Source organism: Physeter macrocephalus, chromosome 7 (genome assembly GCF_002837175.3).
Source record: "Physeter macrocephalus isolate SW-GA chromosome 7, ASM283717v5, whole genome shotgun sequence".
NCBI lineage: Eukaryota > Metazoa > Chordata > Mammalia > Artiodactyla > Physeteridae > Physeter > Physeter macrocephalus.
Window position 1 is genome coordinate 87,414,042 of NC_041220.1, and position 21,287 is coordinate 87,435,328.

The 21,287-nt window shown below is 35.9% G+C and overlaps 1 protein-coding gene across 9 annotated transcripts in view; it reads right to left on the reverse strand.

Moving 5' to 3' along the window:
- The window catches only part of PCDH7 (protocadherin 7), a 451,994-nt gene that overhangs the window by 373,586 nt on the left and 57,121 nt on the right, over positions 1-21,287 (reverse strand). The window lies entirely within an intron of this gene.

Sequence of the window (21,287 nt, forward strand, 5' to 3'; positions counted from 1 at the left end):
TATGTATAGTATCTTGTCATCTGCAAACAGTGACAGCTTTACTTCTTCTTTTCCTATTTGGATTCCTTTTATTTCTTTTTTTTCTCTGATTGCTGTGGCTAGAACTTCCAAAACTATGTTGAATAAGAGTGGTGAGAGTGGGCAACCTTGTCTTGTTCCTGATCTTAGTGGAAATGGTTTCAGTTTTTCACCATTGAGAACGATGTTGGCTGTGGGTTTGTCATATACGGCATTTATTATGTTGAGGTAAGTTCCCCTATGCCTACTTTCTGGAGGGTTTTTATCATAAATGGGTGTTGAAATTTGTCAAAAGCTTTTTCTGCATCTATTGAGATGATTACCGGTTTTCATGAAATTACTTTCTTGAAGCAACCTTCAAGTTCCCTAAGCCTGAGTTACTTGCCCTTCCTCTACACTGCAGGATGCAGTATTAGTCATACTGTACAGTGTTTCCATTGTGTTTCTGTTGCCTCCACTAGACTATAAACTTCTTGAAGGCAAGGATTGTGCCTTATACAGCCCTACAGTCCCTGTCTTTAGCATGATGTTTTGCTAAGTCAATGGTTTCTTGAGTAAATAAATGATATTTTTTTTGGGGGGGGGATCCAGACACTGGTGGAATACTTGCAAAATCACCCCATGAATCACATTCCAAAGTGAATAGTTCAATTTTTACCAATGCCTTTGGCTGCCTCCCCTTTAATATTTTCAGAGGTGCAAATAAATATGCAACAAATGAAAAAAATGTCTTTTAAAGGCTAGATTCTCCTCTATATTTAAAAACATAGTTTGTGATATCCAACAATCCAACTACTTGTTTATAAGAGGGGCTGGTGTCCTTTAGTTTTGAAGATGATGCTATTATCTACCTTAAAAAGGCACACCCGGGCTTCCCTGGTGGCGCAGTGGTTGAGAATCCGCCTGCCGATGCAGGGGACACGGGTTCATGCCCCGGTCTGGGAAGATCCCACATGCAGTGGAGCGGCTAGGCCCGTGAGCCATGGCCGCTGAGCCTGCGCGTCCGGAGCCTGTGCTCCGCAATGGCAGAGGCCACAACAGTGAGAGGCCCGCGTACCACACAAAAAAAAAAAAAAAAAAAAAAAGGCACACCCTTTTATTTCCAGTGGCCCTCCTATATGCTCAGTATAATAGATTTGCAAAAGTTCTATTCAGAATAGAGCGAGAGTATGGCATTCTGATTGAGTTACCTCATCTCCCTAGATTTGTTAACCACCAGAAACTCAATATATCTTCATAATCCTTAGAATTACGTTTCCTTCATTTTCTAATTAAAGGCTGATTATATTTATGACAGTTAGAGAATTTAATATGTGCATGTTTAGTTAGTTGAAAAATTAAATTCATCAGCTCACCTACTCTTCACTACAGCTATTATACTAACAAGAAAAATGTAGGTAGCCTTAATGTTATTCTCGCAACATAAATTAGATAAATAATGCTTTCCCTTCATTATAAGAGGAGGGGAAAGAAAAAGAGTTAGTACTGAGAAGAGCGTTTAGAAAATAGGGAAAGAACATATACTTTAAGAAACTGATTGAAGGTGAAGTGGAATGAATGAAAACAGTAGTATATACTAGAATAAAGTTTTACTTTACCCTCTAAAATTTTAAAAGTAGTTTAAAAGAATTTATCAATATGAATTATAATATGACTCACTTCTCAACTTTGGATTTTGAATTTGTCCTAGAAAGAAAGTTTATTGATTTATTCGTGAACATTTGTATGAAATGTACTTAAGAATTCATATTTTGATTAGAGTACTCAGTTAACTCTGACTGAATTTCTGAGGGAGAAAATGTACACTTCAATGTAATTTTGACATGTTATAATGCTAGGTAATATTTTCAAAATGTATATGGAGAATAAAAAAACAAATGGTGACAAATTCACAGTTATTGATATATCAAGAGATCTTAGGACTTAATGATAGTCTCAAGACCATAGTACCACCTACCCTACACCCAAATGTACTACACATCTCAGAACACTGAGAATGTTACAATGGTAGACTTATTTAATCAGTTTTATTTATTTAAGCTGTCTGGTTGTAAATCTTTGCTTCTCAGGAATCTTAAAGTTTTAGGAGCAGGTACCTTATTCTCCAGTCTTGGAATAGGCACATATCTTCTATTATGTGGTTGTACTTTGCATACATTTGTCTCTGTCCACTGAACTTTAATTTGGGGACCATGTCTTGTGCACCTCTGAATCATCCCACCCTACACTTTCACAAGTCTGGGCCTTGCCCTTGACTATTCTTTCTCCCTACAAGGCCTTCCTGTCCTCTACCTAGTAAAATGGTACTAGTATTTCAAAGCCCAACTCCAGTGCTCTGAATCTTTTCCTGACCCTCTCTGGATTCCACCTACCCTCAGTCAGGGCCACATTATGACTTTCATGAACCCTAGGCTCGTCTGCCTTTACAGACACTTTCATCATTAAAAAAAATCTTACAAATTATATATAAGGACTGTGTTGTTATAAAGATGGATGTAGTAATATTACATATTAAAACATTTTATTTGACTGAAAAGGTCCTTGTTTTTCTTCTGATTTTAGAAGAAACTGAAACACTGTCATGGGCCTCAGACTAAAAAGTATTGTGGGTCCAAAGCATTGTAACTACTGTGCCCAATGAACAGTCAGTTCTATCCCAGTGTCCTTCTCCAATGCCAGAGTTAAAAGATTCTACAGAACTTTGTTCCCATAGCATTTATTAACACCCAACACAGTGCCAAGCAAAGAGCAGCCCCTAAGAAATTTTGTTTAATGTTGCTAATTTACATTTCACCCTTTCTTTATCAGTAATTGATTACATTTTACCTGCCTAAAACTTACTGTGAGTTCCTCAAAGAAAGGGCCAAGGTGTTATGCACTTTTATAAATCTAGAGACTCATAAATTATTTGGTATGCAGTAAATATCTATTGAATTGAATGCAATTGTGCTCATCTTTGCCAACTCACATCAGATGCCACTGACTGCCACTTGCAAGGAAATGTTCTTCCAATAGAGAATACAAACGAGAGCAATGTTTGAAGCTTCTGATTGTCATTCAGGTGTATCCAGTTGTCCGAAACTCAGTTCTGACACAAAGTACACAGATAGCTCGAAATTATTTGTAATGGTAATCCATTACAAAGAGTCACTTTTGGATTTCATCAGCTATGTTCTTATATTGGCATAGTGCCTCTATTTGACTACTAAGGTTTAGCCACAGATCTCAAGATGAAAATACCTTATACAATACAAAAAACAAATGAGAGAATGAGACGTTGCCTTAAAAGTGATAATTTACAAGAGCTTCCCTCATTTATTTATTATAGTTTATTTATTTGTTATTGTAATAAAATTTATTTTTCAACATTGATTTCCAATGAGTATAAAATCACAAAATGAACTAAGAACTTGTAGCATATTATATGAACTGCAAATCTAACTAATTATTAACTGTTGAATATTGTCCCACATCTATTTACTAAAGTAAAATGAACTATATACATAAACTATTTGTTTATCCATTCATTCAGTCGTCTGACATGTAATAAATGCCTATTATAGATATTGCAGCCAATATAACTATATTTACAGAAGATCTCAGTCTAGTGAGATAGACAAATAAACAGTCCATTATAAACATTATCCACTCAGATAATTATTAGGAGAGGCGAACTTTTGTGCTAGTGAAAGGTGAGTGGGGCGCCTAACCCTGATTCAGGTTACAAGGGAAGCACTTCAGGTTTTTGTTAATTAAATCTTCAAATGGCACTGTAAATTATAAAAGCCATGAAAGAGAACTAAAAATGTAAAGTATAAAGAACAAAAAGATTTAAGTCACCTATAATCATACCACACAGAGTTGAGCTGCATGTTGAAGAACGAGGAAAATGTAACAAGAAGAAAAAGAGAATTTGCATTCCAGGCATGAACAAATGCAAACAGGAATGAGATGGCATCACAAAATCTGAAAAGGTGCTAGAGCATCGGGGCCAGGGGCACAGTCTATGTTATATGTATAATGTAAACCAGACCAACCCATTCTACCTCTGCAGAGAGGGACATAGGGGTCATCAAAGGCAGATAATAAGCAGGAAAATTGCTGTCTCCCTCTAGGTCCAGATAGAACCCTCATGCATCAGGAGATGCAAGGTTAGTGAATATTCACGAACTTCTAAGTGGTTAAAGCTCAGAATGAAGCAGGGCTAGAGCAATTCTACATATTGTTTTTCCTCAGAGATAAAATATTTCAGTCTTCAAGTGGGTGACAAAGATTGCCCTAATTCAGAAGCCTGGATGGTGATAGCTATCTCTGCCTCCTGTAGGGGACTTACTTTTATAAAATATTTGCACATTCTTCATTTCATTAATTCTTCAAAACAACCCAAAGACTAGCAGAGGCATTTCTCACATTTAACCAACACATAAATGGAGTCTCACAGACATGCAACTTTCTGTTCAAGGTCAAAGGGTTTCAAAACAAGACCAGGACTAGTGTTTCCCTTTCCCTCTTTTGAGCAGGGAGACCAGGTTACTCAAGCCCTATAAATTCTACAGTGGACAACACAGAGAGTTGGGGACGGGGAGGAGTCGATACGGCTATCTAAATTATTAATTATGAATGTTTCTTTTTTGCCTTGATTTATTTAGATAATTGCTTAATCTTCCATTTTATTGAGTATATGTAGCAACATCATTAGTCCAATTTGATTTTTTAAAAGGTTATAGGCTTAACAGAGAATGAGAAAAGGAATAATAAACTCTATTTTTCCAGATACATTTTTAAGCTTTTCAATAGTGACACCAATATGAATATTTTATAATTTCATATTTTCTTTTTGAGGACCAATAGCCATTTTAATATGGAAACCTTTAATAGAATTACCAGAAGGGTGCTTTATTTGCTTTTAAAGTGGGTTACAAATAGTAGCAATTAGTCATTGATGAAGACCTCTAAGTCGAGAGGTTTTTCATAATTCAGCACCATGATAATTTTTTATTTCATCTGTAAAACAATAAATACAAATTCATTTGTAAAAAGAAACATATGTCTTGACAATTTTCTAATTATCTGTGTGTAAAATACTCAATTCTCCTGCACAGATGGAACTTTTCACATGATACATTTTTACTCTAAAGCCTACAAAAGATTACTAGAAATCGGTGAGTCCATATTTCTACAATTTGTTTTTATCTGATTCTACCCAGTTAGAGCCCAGAGTTATGTTTATTTTTCCCACAGAAAGAGGTAACTGCTTATATAAAAAACAAGGGAGGAGGATGAGTGCTGAGTTGAAAGCTGAATTTACTCAGAAATAGCATTAAAAACTAGACTCCACACTTTTCTCAGTGAAAATAAGAGGGGAAGGTTGCCATATGGAAATCGGCCAAGTGGTGTTCTTTTAGGAATTGTGCCTAAGTTATCCTGAAGGAGGAATAAGAAAGAGAGAGAGAAAGAGAGGAAATTTTTAACAAGATGCCCTGAAAAAGTTTTCTGGCTTTACTTGCCAGTAAAGAAGCCAAAAACAATTATTATTATTCAAACACCTTAATGAATCCATATGAAAAACTACCAAGTATTTTATACTAGGAAATGTAATTTTTAGTAACTTTTCTGTCATATTTGGAATTTATCAACTGTATTCTCTCTCTAAAATTAATGACTGATAATGGCATTTAACCCCTTTTCAACACGTTTGTTCATTCAGTCAATACTGGCATCTTTTCCAACCATCCCACAGCCTTTGTACATGTCTGGATCTCACTCATCTTCTACAAACACCAACACAGATATGTGGCTACATGCCCACCTCTCCCTCCTACACCAGCTAAGAAAAGAAGCCACCCATGTCACTGAAGGCACCCCCGGGAGAGCCCACTGTGATTGCAGTTTGTGGCCACTGTCATTGTTTTGCTTCCTTCAGGAAAAAAAGAACCTGGGTTGAGACTTCTCTTTCTTGAGAGTCTCCAAAAATGTATGCTCTAATTAAACATCTCACTTTGGGATTTACAAAATATTTTAGGTCAGAAGGCCTCTCTCATCTTCCATCAATTGGAATTTTGAAACTGTGCCAGTAATCACCAAATTTTCTTTTTCACAAACAGATGATGACTGTTACAATATGTGCTGGGTTAGGCTTATGAGTATAATAATATTTAGCTGCTAAGTTAGAGCACTTGCTCTACTCTATCTTTAAAAATGCTACCAGAATCCAGAAATGTAATATTTGTGGTTTCAGACTACATGTAGAAAGCCTAATTTTATATCCAAATCTTAAGTGATTATAAGGAGTTAGTTGGGGCTGCAAACATGACATTATGTTTGATGAATAAGAATCTATTCTATTTTTGTAGTGGAAAGCCCATGATTGCAGGTCATGCATGCCTGATACCCACATATATCTACCTTAAAACAGTAATCCATGAACATGCCTCCGTAGTCAATATCTTGATCCCAAGTGATATTTATAATCACAACACATGGATTCTCAAGTAAATATGTATCCTTGCATCAGAAATAATAAGTATGTTTTGCATTCTTTTACTCAAAAGGAAAGTGAATGTAAGGAAGACAATATCTTGGTTTTGTTTGTATTTCATTGATTACACTTTGGAGAACTAGTGATATAACAATTATTATCTTCTGATATGTTAACCTTATTAATAAAATAATTCATGATTCAAGTGAAGTACTTATAGCCTTAAATACAACCTCCAGGTCATTTTAGCAGTTCCTTCTATTATATATATATATATATATCTTCTATAAAAATCAAAAGAATAATAGCTCATTTTCCAAAAAGAGTAGTTTTCCAAGAGAACTCCAGATCCAAAGCAAGTACTATTTTATTCACGTCAACTTTTACGAATGTTAAGAGGAATGCTAGAGATGCTTACAACATTCCAAATGCCTAATACACCAGCAGACACCAGTGTATCATCTAATATTCATTTTATTTATATGAACAAGTATACACAAAAATAAAATTTAAGAACTCTGATGACCAAAATGTAAATAATCAAGTAAATCAAATGAAACACTATGATAGATTTTTTTATTTTCCCAGATTTAGGTGTGATCATTTTAGGCAAACTAAGGTTTGGGTGGAAATTGCAGATCCAAATGAGTGCTACCAAACCTATAAAATAGAGCATCAGGATGAAGAGGGTCAAGGAAGCCTCTGTGAGGACCTGATATCTGAAGTGAGATTTAGATGATGAAGAGGAGGCAGGCATATGAAGACTGGAGGGGAGAAAGAGTGTTCCAAACAGAAAGCATAACAAGTTCAAAGGCTCTGCAGGAGGAAATCGTTTGGCATGTTTGAGTGACAGAACAAAGGTTCATAGTGGCTTTGGTTTAGTGAGTCATTCTGAGAGTGAAAGGAGTTGAGGTCCCAGAGGCAGGCTGGTACCTAATCAGGTCATGCTTGTAGACCATTTTGGAAGATCAGATTTTACTCTCGTTGTAATGGAAAGACACTGGCAGATTTTAAACAGGGAAAAGACATGTTTGCATTTCCACTTTAGAAATAACACTCTAGGGGTATCGCAGGGAGCATAGTAGAATCAGAGACACAGCAGATGTTGGTGGCTTGGATTATGATTGAGACGAGAAGGTCGTGAAAAATGGTCAGATTTGGTATAAATTTTTGATGTAAAGGTAATAGAAATTACTGAGGGATTGGGGTGGTATATAAAGGAAAAGAGCAAAAGATGATCTCAGGGGTTTTCCTCTAAAAAAAAGGGAGTGGATATCAGTACTATTCACTCACATGAGGAAGATTTAGGAAGATGGCAAACTGAGGTATATGAGGAAAAAACTCAATGGTTTTACTTTTACTCTGTTATGTTTGTGATAATATTAAGAACTAGCAATTATTGAGCACTTATTCTGTGCCAAGTATCCCTCTATACACTTGTATATTTAATTTTTTATATCTTTTACCTAATCCTCCCAAGAACCCCATGAATTAGTTCTTATTATCATCCTCATTTTAGAGATTAAGAAAACTAAATTACAGAGAGATCTGCCCTAGTCAGCCAACAGGGTCATGGAGAATCTGGTGCCAGAACCTACTGCATGACCACTGGGTACTACTGCCTTTACCAGTGGAAAAGCTGAATAGGTAGTTGTATTGAGTATGGAGCACAGGTGAGAAGCCTGGGATGGTGATACATAAAAACAAAATCCTGGGGCACCACATGACTTAGATATTTAGTAGAAGCAGCATAGGAGACTAAGAAGATGTAGTCAGCAATGGAGAGGAAAACCAAGTGAAGATGGTGATAAGAAGTGCTCCAGGGAGAGGGAGTGAACAACCACTCAAATGCCAAGATTTTAGACAAGGAGACAGAACTGACCACTGAATTTAGATTTCACTATGTTCTAGAACACTGTAAAAAACAGTAATCATCTTCCTATCTCAGGGCAAAGAGGAAGAGGGACATTCTCTTGGACTTCCCCTCCTAATTCTGAGACACTATTCTATTATCTTAGTTCAACAAGCCCTATGTCTACAAAACCCAAACAATCAATCAAACCATCTGTCTTCTAACTCTTGTCATCGACAAGTACTTCATCAATTCACTAGAATAATTTGGCAGCTGGCTTGTTTGTTTTTTCATTTTTGGGGTTTTTTTCTTCTATCACTTGTCACTATCCTAGATGACTTGGATGACTCATTCATCTATTTAGCTTCAAAATTCTTTTGCCCCTATATTCAGTGACCGACACTCCCACTCAGCTTTGGCAATCCATACCCATAGATACAAAATAAATTGTTTCTAAACAAAAAGTGTTCCATTGTACTATCCAGAATTGTGAAATTCTCTTCTCTCATTCCCATCCCACACATGCCCACAAAAATTCCTCTTAGGCATCAAAGGCTGATGCTCTTTCCTGGCTTGACTGTTGTTATCTCTTCCTAATTGTGATCCCCCTGATAATACACTTTCATGGGTGCAATTGATTCTCCCATTCTTTGACCTTCTCTCACAGCAGCCTTGCCAATCCCATTACCAAATCAATCCTACCATCTGTTTGCTCTCCTCCTCCTCCTGGGCTGCCAAGAGTTACCGAGAAAATTGAATAACCATGCTGATTGACTCTGCTACAAATTTATGATTTCCAATGTCAGCTGAACTCTCAGAGCTGCTTAGCAGCCCTATTACTCATTCCTACTTGGCTGGTCTTCCCATTCCACACAGCAGCTGTTCCCACCACACCCTCCTCAGATCCCCCACTCCCCTCAACCTCAACACATGGTTTCACCTCCTACTACTGAGAACATTGGGACACTATCAGGCATGAACCCCCTCCACTTCCCTCCTCTATGTCTCCAAATTTATTGGTATCTTTACTCACTGGGACTTCACTTTGCATCTAAGAAGAATAATTCTTATCCTCTTGTTCATCTGACCTTGTGATTCCACTCTCCCTGCCTCTGCCAAGATCTTGTTTCATCAATGTGCTTTCTCTTTTCCATTCAACCTCTAACCTTCTTTCAACCTACGAACCTACCTGAATTTCCTATTTTGTAAAAAAAGATCTTTCTTTCCCTCTTCCACCATCAAGCTGCTGTTTTCTTTTCCTTCCTACAAAGATTCTTGGCAAAGGACCTTACATTCAATGGCTCTGCTTACTTAAGCTGGCTCCATAAAATCTGGTGTAATCTTAGCTGGCTACCATGCTGATGAAACTATTCGAAATGCTACACAAAGGATGCTTTTCTCACTCTTCAGTTTTCTTGATCTGAATGCTGGGAGTTTGGCTTTAATATGAATACATTTACTTACTAACTGTTTCAATTTGGGAAAGGCATTTAAAGTCCGTAAGATTTAGTGCCCTCATATGTAAATTGCAGATGTATGGGTCACTTTTAAGGATACCTCAGGTTCCTTTGAGCAAATTACTTTCACCCACTGAATTTAGTCTGGTAAAACTGTTATTCCAAGTGTGTTGCCCTTCTTGTCAACCAAAAGGTTGACAAGTTACCCCAGAAGGATATTTCAGCATTCCCTCTCTGGAGCCTGAATAGTGAGCTTGAAAGGAACACTTTACCAACCCCTGCTAACCTCTGAATTGACTTCTACCCTCTGGAGCTGGAACGGACCTTTCTCTTTCCTGAGCATGTTTATCCTCCGCTAGCACTTTGTGAGCCCCATCTCTTGGTTCCCAAAGCCATCTTCAGTCTAAAATGCTAAACTGTAAACTTGGTTTCTATTGCTTGAAAATAAATTTTTTTATTAGGGTTAAATGAGCTCATCTGTGTAATATTTTTAGTGCAAAGTTTAGTGACTAGTAAAAGTTAAGTCAATTTTTGCTATTATTATTGTTTTTGATATTGTTATTATTAGTACGTCTATGAGCGGAAACACTTTCCATTTTTTTTTTCCAGCTTTTCATCACACGGTTTTCTTCAGATTCTACATATACTTCTTTTATGGTGTCTTTCCCATATCTCAACAAGATTGGTCCTTTGCCATCTTCTGTTTTTACACTCTCTGTGAACTCCCTAGGGAGCTCATATACTTGACTGGAGTCAGCTATCACTAAATGTAGATGAACTGTTTAATTCTTTCTTTTCCCAAGCTTAATCTCCTACATTTCAAATTCCACTTTCTTATTAAAATGTTCAAAACTAAAATATAAAACAAAATTATTTTCCATTCCTCTCCTCTCTTCTCCAACCTCCAGTCATCTGCCAAACATTTTACATCCATCTGTCCATATACCTCTCGATCTGTCTCCAAAGTCGTGGCATCAGAATCACATGATCAGACTTTATCAGACTATCCGAGTTCCCTAACAGGTATCCCTTTCTCTAGCACTTTTACTATAAACTGCCCTCCATTCTTCCCACAGAGCCATCATTCTAAACCAAGTATTGCATTTATACCCCTGCTTGAAAACTTGCAGTGACTTCCACATGTTCACAGGATAAACCCAAACTCCTAGGCATAAAATTCAAGGGCTCCTCTTGAGTTGAATCTACTTAATCTTTCCAGTTCATATCTAGTCACTCTTCCCATGTTCCCTATACTCTAACCAAACTGGATGATGTGTCTTTTACCAAATAAATGATTAATTTTGATGCTTTCATTATTTTGCTCATGATTTCTTCTCCAGTTGAAATGCCTCTTTCTTCCCTCCTTAGTGTAAATAAACTTAATTTATTGTAAGGTTCAACGCAAAAGCTTCTTGTATTATTCCCAAATGACTTCATTTTCCCTCTTTATCTCTTTTGCCCTATAGCACTTGTAACATATTTGACCCTCTTGGTAACTAGTTCCTTAAAAGCACAGATGGCATCTTTCCCACTTTATATTCCCAGCCTCAAGCACAGTGTCTGGGCTAAAGCGGTATTCAGTAATTATTTTTGAGTAATTGTTTCCCTCTGGTGACTCAGAATAGAAAAATACATTCTGAAATATATATGTACATATATGAATATATATGAATAATATATATGGACATATATATGAATATGTGAAACAGACATGTAGAGAAAATATATATTTCAAAATATTTATTATATATCTAAATATGTATATTTAGATATATGTGTATGTGCATCCAAAATAATCCAGAACTTTTATACTTTTATACTCCATTTGTTAATGCTTCAGCAGTCAATACATGACTCAACACTGACATTAGTATTCCCGATATACTTCACTTATGATATCAAGAAAAGTTATATTCAGAATCGGCAAATCAAGCATTGAGAAAATTCTACATTATATACAATGGTAAGATATTCTGACAATATGGCATATCACAGATTGTAGCTTTTCATAATAATATTAGTTAGACAATTTGGATTTTTAAGTTAATTTTTAAAAGAAAACATTTAACTCTTTCAATTAGAGAAGACGTGGTGAACCGCCAATCCATGGATAAGAGCAACATTAAAGGCATGATGGTATTCCTTCTGAAACCTATCAAACACGATACAAATTTCAAACAAAATTACAATCTTTTGTTTAAAAAATTATATTAAAAAGCATACTGAATATGATTTATACAGGATTTTGCATAAATTTTATGATAAAGTATAAAACAGGCATTTTGAAAATTGCACATCGAGAATGTGGATATTTATCTATAGAACTGTGGGTTAAATACTTTGCATACATAGGATATGTGCAATGTCTTCATTATATGAATATTAAGAATAATTTCAGCAACACAAAATAACTTTACAGGACATTTTTGCTGGAAAATTTAACAATGTTTAGTAACACATATTAATCATTATTCATAGACCAGGGGTTCTAAATTCTTGAAACACTAGATAGCCCACGGCATACTGTGGTCCCATTCAGCTCTAACAGATTGAAGCTACATTTCCTTGGTTGCAAGTCAAAGATCACACAGAAAATATCCAGGCAGAAAGCATCTAGTCTAACAGAGTATGTATCTTTTAATTGGAATTAAAGATGAAAAAAAGAGAAAAAAAATAAAGAGTAACTCTGCAGACTGTACCCTCAGTACTGATGATCCTTAAAAATTCCACTGTTACAGAACTGCCAGAACAGTCTCACTACAAATGAAATCCTATGAATTGTTTTATTTTTTCAAAAGAAAACAGTGAGCCTTATAAACAGCAGGACTGTGAAAGTCATATCTGCATTATCTGTGGCATTAATTATTTTTTTTAAAACCATGACACACAAAAGCAAGCAAAAACCACTGAAAATGATATGCTTCAAGGTCAAAATAAAAATACTTTTGGGTAAAGTGTGAAATAATAATCAGCTTATAGCTTGAGGAGTGAGTTCAGACAATGATAGAGGTAGAAACGGTATGGCATCGATTTGATAAGCGATGATTTTTAGCCTTCAGCCTCAAGATAGTCTCCAAGCATGACTTGAGATCATAGCTTAACATCAAGGAGAGTCTTTTTTGACAGTCGGTATTACAGCAAAAGAATTTTATATTTAAATGATGCTTTCTATCTATATCTCAGCATCATACAGATTTGCCAGATCATCACATATAAACATTTTAAGTTGGACTGAACTCCACGTTTAAAGAATAGTTTCAAGTCTATGGAATTTAGAAACCATGCATTTATATGTATTTCTTTTATTATTAACTATTCTAATTCCTCTAGAATAAGTCTAGAATAAGGAAATAAGTCTCTAGAGCAGAGCAGTGTATTGGTGTCAAGAAATGACCAAAGAGAGCTGTTGTCTCTACTACTTCTTATACCACATAAAGTGTGGCCACTAATGGCATAGAATCCCAAGTCTAAGAGAAATATGTCTCCATTCAGGCACAATCCAGATTCCTTTAGGGTTATTTGTCTCTTCCCTCTCTGGTGCTTCGTTCCCACTGCTTTGAGAGTTATTCCCCTAACAAATCAAGGCCTCCACTCCCCTGTACTTAAAGACCTCTGCTGTCTGACTCCCATTTCTCCCAGGATCAAGTTGAATCTCCTTCACATGCAATCTAATGCCATTTACATCTTGATCTATTTCCCAGTCTCCTTTTATATCATCCTGCCTTGGCATCTACTTGTCCTCCACCAGACCCCTTATTCTTGGTACCATGTAGTTATCACATCTGGGTAATATAGTTATCTTGGTAATAACAGAATTTCTGCAAAAGAGTAGATCCCGAGGAACACACAGTGTACATGACATATGATATATATGTATATAAACAGGCGCACATCACCCCAACTGTTACCCAGCAGTTAATTCTTTATAGGAATATGACATCCTCTGCACCTAATCTATTGTAGCAATGCAATAAATATTTATTGAATAATTATTTATACATTACATTGAATGCCCTAAAATCACATAAAATTCCCCTTTATATCAACAAATGAATTCAATCACTGTTTAATAGACATCTACTAACTTACCATAAGCAAGGCACTTTGCTAAGAACTGGGGGGAGACAGCAAATATGATTCAGGCTTGGACCTTCCCAGTGAAGAGATTATGGTGTAATAATAAAATAATACATATATTCACTTACATGCACAAAAAAATTCCATCATTAAAGGTAGGAAGCTCCAGGTAACATAAAATCACACAGATAAAATGACTTAACATTAACACTCATGACCTGGTAATCAGAAACAGCTTATAAAAGAAGAATCATGGAAGGTAGGATTCACTCATGTAAAATTAGAAGACAGAGATTTGCTGGAGGAGATAACAGTATAGCTTAAGATAAACTGGTAGGAAAGTGTGAAGCAGGTAAAGTCACTCGAAACTTACCAAGCTTAACAGGAGCATCGAGTTCATGAAAAGAATGAAAAGTATAAATGGGAAAGGGAGATTAGAGTCAGAGGAATATGATTCTAAATTAAGACAGTGGAAATGTATTAATTAGAAATGAACAGGCACTAAATGTTCCTGAGCATGGCCTAAGAAGAAGCAAGTTGTTCTGTCCTTGCAAGATTTGGGGGTGGCAATGTATGGGATACTTTAGCCTTCCGTGTAATATCTGAATCCATTATGTATACTTTGTACACAACTTTAATAGCAGTTCAACCATGCTCTCCATACCTAGCCATGATCTATTGTATCTCATAGTCTTGATCACTTGCCAGTAGCACATACAAAGAAAGCACGAGAAAGCTTTCTTTATTGAACAGATTTTTTTTTTTTTTTTTTTTTTTTTTTGCGGTGCGCGGGCCTCTCCCTGTTGTGGCCTCTCCCGTTGCGGAGCACAGGCTCCGGACGCGCAGGCTCAGCGGCCATGGCTCACGGGCCTCGCCGCTCCGCGGCATGTGGGATCTTCCCGGACCGGGGCACGAACCCGTGTCCCCTGCATCGGCAGGCGGACTCCCAACCACTGCGCCACCAGGGAAGCCCCAGAATAATTTTTGAAAGGGGAAAAAAAAAAGCCCTCTGGACCTACTATAGTATGCAAACTCAACGGAAATGAATAGCCTAATGATATATCCATGAGGAGGTAGCCAACAGACTTCAGTGACTGGGAAAGAAAGCTTGACAAAATTTAGGTATATTAGTCATATCCTCAAAATATTTTATTTCTTTGCAAGTTCTGAATTGTCAACAGTGTAAAATGAAGAGAAAAGTACCTCCAGAAGGTTTGCTATATTTTATGGCTCAATATTCATAAGTACTGCGGCCATTCTTTATACTGTTGTAAAAAGGCAGAACCAATCAGCTGGCAGATGACTGTCTTTGGCTCGGCAGAAACTTCCATTTCATGTGATAAAGTCAAACACACACAATATGAATATGTTCTCGCTGGGGAGGGAAGGAGGGATGAGAGACCCCTTTCATGTCATTTACTTTATAAATTATTTCTAAGATGCATATATTTTTTTTCTCAGGCCTGTCCAAAGGCAGAGTTCCATTGTCCCTTTCCAAAATGCAGTCCTTTGTAAGTCATTTCAATGGCCCTTAATAGAATCCTATCAATCACATTATACTTTCAAAATATGATCACCCTAATACATATGTTTTATGTTTTCTCTCAAAATTGTAAATGGAACTTCTTTTTTATCGAAGTGTATCCTTTAGTCATTTACTTGTCATTTACTTGTGGTCACTTGGAATTTAAAATGTACTTCAGTTAACACTTGCACATATTTGATAGGCTTTTAATTCGTGGAAGTATTTCATACCATAAAAATTCTTATAAAAGATCTGTTCTGGATTCAGAAAAAAAAGCATATGTATGTTCTCTTCTTTTAAAATGAAGAATTATTTTTAATTCAGGTAGCATGTGATATAACCATCAACAATTCTAAAGCTTTCTTTTTTTTTTTTCATTGTCTCCATTACACCCATTGGGAGTACAATGGCTTAGGCCACAACATGAAACATCATGCTAATTAAACTGCCAATTAACTGGTATAAGAAATAGATTGCATGAAATAGATTGCTGTATTACTTTGTTTTAACTTTTGTGTCATTTCAACTTGGTAACCACTAATTTAGAACCCTCTAATCATGCTCTTTCATCCAAATGTTAATCTCAGATGGCACGAGCACATGATTGCTGAGGAGCCCCGGAGTAAGATACGTACTGCATTTCTTCCTAGTATTAAAAATGGTTTATTGAAAGATTAAAAGATCCTGTGTTTACAGATTCTTGGTATTCATTTGAATACAACCTCTTTTAATGTAGTACTAATAGCAAGACATCCTCAAAAACATGTTCTCAATCTTCATCTAAATAGTGAGGCATTTGCTTGACAAGTCATCATAGGATTATTAAAAAGTCTCATGTAATAAATTGTTTCCTTAATGTTATCAGTGTTTTCCTTCACAAAATTTTTTTTCAATTACATGACTTTACCAATCAAGTTTAAATTTTGGGTTCCAAAAAATGGCAGATTTATTAGTAAATATGCAGGGGTTTTAAAAAGTCAACTGGCAGAAAGTTAGACTATGCTATATCCACTTGAAATGTATTATCGGGAAGCAGCCAGTTTCTGATCCTTCTGGAATGCATATGCCAAATGTCTGCTGCTTTCATGAGACTGACACATAGGGGAGAAAAAGTCCTTGCTGACCTGCCTTTTAACAGCTAGACACAGAGAGAAGAAGAAAGATTAGAGATGCAGGTCCCCTTCAGCTGTGACTGAGACAGAATTTTCACTGACAAAAATGGGAAGTGGCAATTAAAAAACAGGCTGAGCTGTACCTGATCTCAGAACTCCAATCTCTTAAAATTGGAAATGTTCAGTTTTCCCCAAACATCTAAGGATAGAGTCTAGAAAGATATTCATTTTTAATCACATTAATTTTAACTTCTCATTAGAAATTCACAAAAAGCAGCATAAGATAGGTTATTATAGAGGTATTAACATCCACAAAAATATAGAGTAGCCAACTTTTTCAAAAAAAGTGTAAAAATTACTGAAACGCATGGTCTAATAAAAATCTGTAGTTGGCTTTGTTTTTTTCAGATGCTCAGATGCTAAACTGTGATATGAACTTAAAATATAACTTTCTCATGTTTTCACCAGCAATGCTATGCGTTCCCAAAAATGCAGAGCCACTTCTGAGGCCTACATTTTCCACAGTCACAATTGTTAGTCAATATATTTCATCTAAAAAGTAGTTTCAAATAGGCAAAACTGAGGATTTTCATTGGTTTATTATTTTTTTTCTGCTCCAATATGCTTACTTAACCAATAACTATGTTTAAAATAAAAGCCACTGGCTTCCCTTATAGTAAATATGATCCAATTCAGTTCAGCAAGTATGTATTTTGTTTATATTTCATACAGTCAAATCTTATCATCCAATAAATGCAGCAATTTTCTGCTTAACGAAGGACTTTGAAAATAAAGCCCTAATGATATAGAATAGATATTAAATACTTGCAAAGAATAACAACGACTTATTTATGGATTGGTTGTCATAATCAGCATTACCCTTAGTTTTTATGATAACCTGACATAGTTCTCATTCTTAAGTTTCACAATTTTTAAGCTATTAATAATGAGAAAAAATTGTATTCCCTTATGATTGTGGATAAAGTGATCTCCAAAAATTGTTCTTTAACCTTTTGGAAACTTTCATCATTGGATCATGACAAAGGTTTGATTTCAGCTTTCACAATTTCCTTTCACTTGTCTATGCCTGAAAAAATTACAGCTCACAGAGCTCCCAGATTTGAACTGCAGCAGATCAGAAACTGATGCATTTTCCCTGCAGAAACTGGACCTGCACAATTTTTCTGAATTTCACACCATAGCATATGGAGAATACTAGGGCTTGTCATTACACTTTTCTGTAAGGTGCCTTTTATTTCACTTTTGCCAGTGATAACTGAGTTTATTTTGGCCCATGAACATATCAGTCAACAGCCACCTCACTCTATTCATGTCAATTATAAAAACAACACTAAGAAAATTAATAATTACCAGTGTTTATTGAGCTTTTGTTATGTCATACTCACTTTGCCTGGCTAAATCTCATTTAATCATCACAACTAATTTATGAGGTAGATACTGTTATTAACTTCATATTACATATGAAGAAATGGAAGCAGAGAGATGTTATTTGTTCAAAGGTCCCCTCATTTATGTGTGTGAACCACGTTTCAAACCCAGGCTGCCTGGATTCCAGACCCTGAACTCTTAACCACTGTGATAGTCCATCATTTAGCATATGGCATTGTAATAATTAGTCTGTGTGGCTGGAATTCCCATTAAACTGGGAGCTCTCCTGATTCAAAGAATGCAGCTGCCATTTTCCTCAGTCCATCCAGATTCCAGCAGCAAAGTCTTCATTAAAAAAAAAAAAATTGGGGCTTCCCTGGTGGCGCAGCGGTTGCGCGTCCGCCTGCCGATGCAGGGGAACCGGGTTCGCGCCCCGGTCTGGGAGGATCCCCAGAGGGAGGCCCGCATACCACAAAAAAAAAAAAAAAAAAAAAAAAAATTGATGCAAATAGTCCATATTTATATTAATATATTTTAAGCATGCAAAGCAAGTAAGTTAGAGAAAAATTTCTCTTCTTCCCTGTATACAGTATTTAGAACAGACCTTTTTATCACAGATTCCACCTTTATCCAATATTTCAGTGAGCTAGAACTTTGGAATACCTTTCACATCTAAGTCATGCATTCTGAATTGGCCTCACTCAGACTAATATGTGATCTAGGGAACCACAAAATTTACCTCTGCACCCCCAAATAGTTCCAGAACCTATCTTGAACCCCCATCTATAATAGTGTTTGGCATGAAGGCTCTGTGGCCCACCTGCTGAGTGCAGCCTCAGAAACCAGACTGGCAGGGCTCAATGCTCAGCACTACCTCCTGCTAATTCTGTAGCTTTGCAAATTTACCAAAACTCTCTGTTCCTCATTATCCTCATGTGTAAAATGGGTGTCATGACAATAATAGTATCTACCTCATGAGGTTGATATAAGTACTAAATAGGGCAATTAATATATCATCTACACAGAGTTGACTCTCGGTAACTTAAGTTTAAAAAATTATTCAAGAAATATGAAAATCTGTTCAACTAAATTATATTTACCAAAACAGAGAGGTAGAATAATAGCAGTTCAAAAAATAACAAGAACTGAAACCAAAAGCACGTATTTTAATTCCCAATAATATTTTAATTTTCTTTTATATCTTAGCAAAAGTTTTACCCATGTGCATCCAATCTGATGAATTCTGGACATAATTTTTCAATTGGTAATTCTCATTCACGGTTGCTCCACTGCTCTATATAGCCATTTCTCTTGAGCCAAGTGCAGTCTCCCCTTGCTCCCCACCTTTTTTTTCCAAATGGATAGAGGCACGAGGCAAAGGTAGAAGTTTTATTTAGAAATAGTGGGACTTGGGAGAGGCTTGGTAGGTGGAAGGCTGCAAGTCTCCCATCTAAATTTCTAATCTTGTAAAACAAAGACTAAATTGACAACATTAAATTTTATTATCAAAATCAGTTCCATAAATGGCCAGAAATTCACCTAAATGAAAAAAAATTTGGTGTGACCAATTTTCTAAATAAGTATCCCTGAAGATTATCCATGCCATTTTTGTGATATTGAAAGTGACACTATTTTGCAAGTCAGTATATTGCAATGAAAAAAAATCCAAATGATACGTATGATTTCATTTTGCTTCCCACTGTTTCTCTGACCTTTCCCAGTTGGAGTAGTAGCAGGAAACTAAAATAAAAGTACTGTTTTTCTGTGTGAGGCACTTTGTGACTAAAAATTAATCGTGAAATTATAACAGCTGCAAGACTCCTCTGCCTGTTGCTTCTCCTACGCAGAGAATTACTATGAGATGAAAGAGCCTACAGCAATAAACATCAGGGGCTAGTGTTTCCTTCTCCTCTGAACCCAACCAGGCTGATCCAAGTACAGAAATGCCTTTGAAGTTATGGGGACGTTCATGTGCTGATCAATCCTCGGGGGGTAAAGAGCAAGAAAAACTGGTTCTAGCACTTTAATATATTCTGCCAGGGAATGCATTCAACTCACGGTAGTCCAAAAACATTTCCTCTGTTACAAATTGAGTGATTTTGTACTTGGGTGCTGCTTGGTTCAATTAACTTAGAGGGAGCGATTGATCCCAGACGTGATTATTTGTACCTCAGTACATATTTCTATTAAGTCAAACTAAGGTTGGAACAGCAACAAATATAAATTCATATTTTTCCTTGGTCCTAAGGCGTGTGTTGAGATTTGGGTCAGTTTTAGTGGAAAACAGCATATGATTATCTTAATATGGATGATCAGTATTGATTATTGATATAATCAGTGTTCCATAGCACACTGTTAATATTTCTAAGTATCAAAACCTAAGAATTAAGTTTACTTATCAAGAGTTAAGAATTTAAATGATCTTAAAATTGATAGTGTAATCCAAACCTATCATTTATGGATGAGAAATCTAAGCACCTGAAAACTCAAAAAATGTATCCTTTCAGGTCTGGCTGTTTAACAGCACGGTAAAATTTGGCATCAAGACTCCGGACCCCATTCAGGGTGCTTTTCTCCAAACATTCTCTAATTTATCTCTGTCAAACCTTTCCTCTTTATCTTTAGTGGCTAAGCTCTTCACTTTCAAATTGTAAAGATGCAGAGAACGTAGTTTAAAAACCAGCAACATGAATATATTACACGTCCCATTATGTTTTAAGAGACTATTAAAATAAAAAAATACAGACATTTTATAAAGTAGCCTCTTTTATTATTTTGGTCACAGAAAAATATTCAATACAATAGAATTATACAGTTTGTAGACTTATAATTTATTATAATAGCATATATAAAGACAAAAATCCCTGCAATAATATAGATAGGGTACCAGCTTCAGTTGATTGTCACATAGAAAGAAAAGGTAAAAATTTCAACTATAAAGTTAAAGGGTAAGATATAAAGAGAAATGAATACAAATACCAGAGAACAATAGCTTCAAAATTATTATGGCACATGGTGACCTCAAAAAATATGTCAATCTGTTTTAAATACTATCTTATCTATGTTAATATATGATCACTTGTTATACAATTTACACTGAAGAAAAACGGGGAAAAAAACACATGTAACTTATTGGTAGATTAAAAAGTTATAGTTAGAACACAAATATTTCCCCAGTCTCATCTATAAGAGAATCTGTGATTCACATCCTCTGTCACTGAGTGGAGACCTTAAGGAATATAGTATGACTTTCCAACTGTCTTCAAACTGATTTCACAAGAGCCTACTCTCATTATTTCCAGACATTGGTACCATTTTAATTTAAATGGCTAAATTGCATTAAATATACTTAATTGGAGAGCCTTTGCAGTAGTCATTC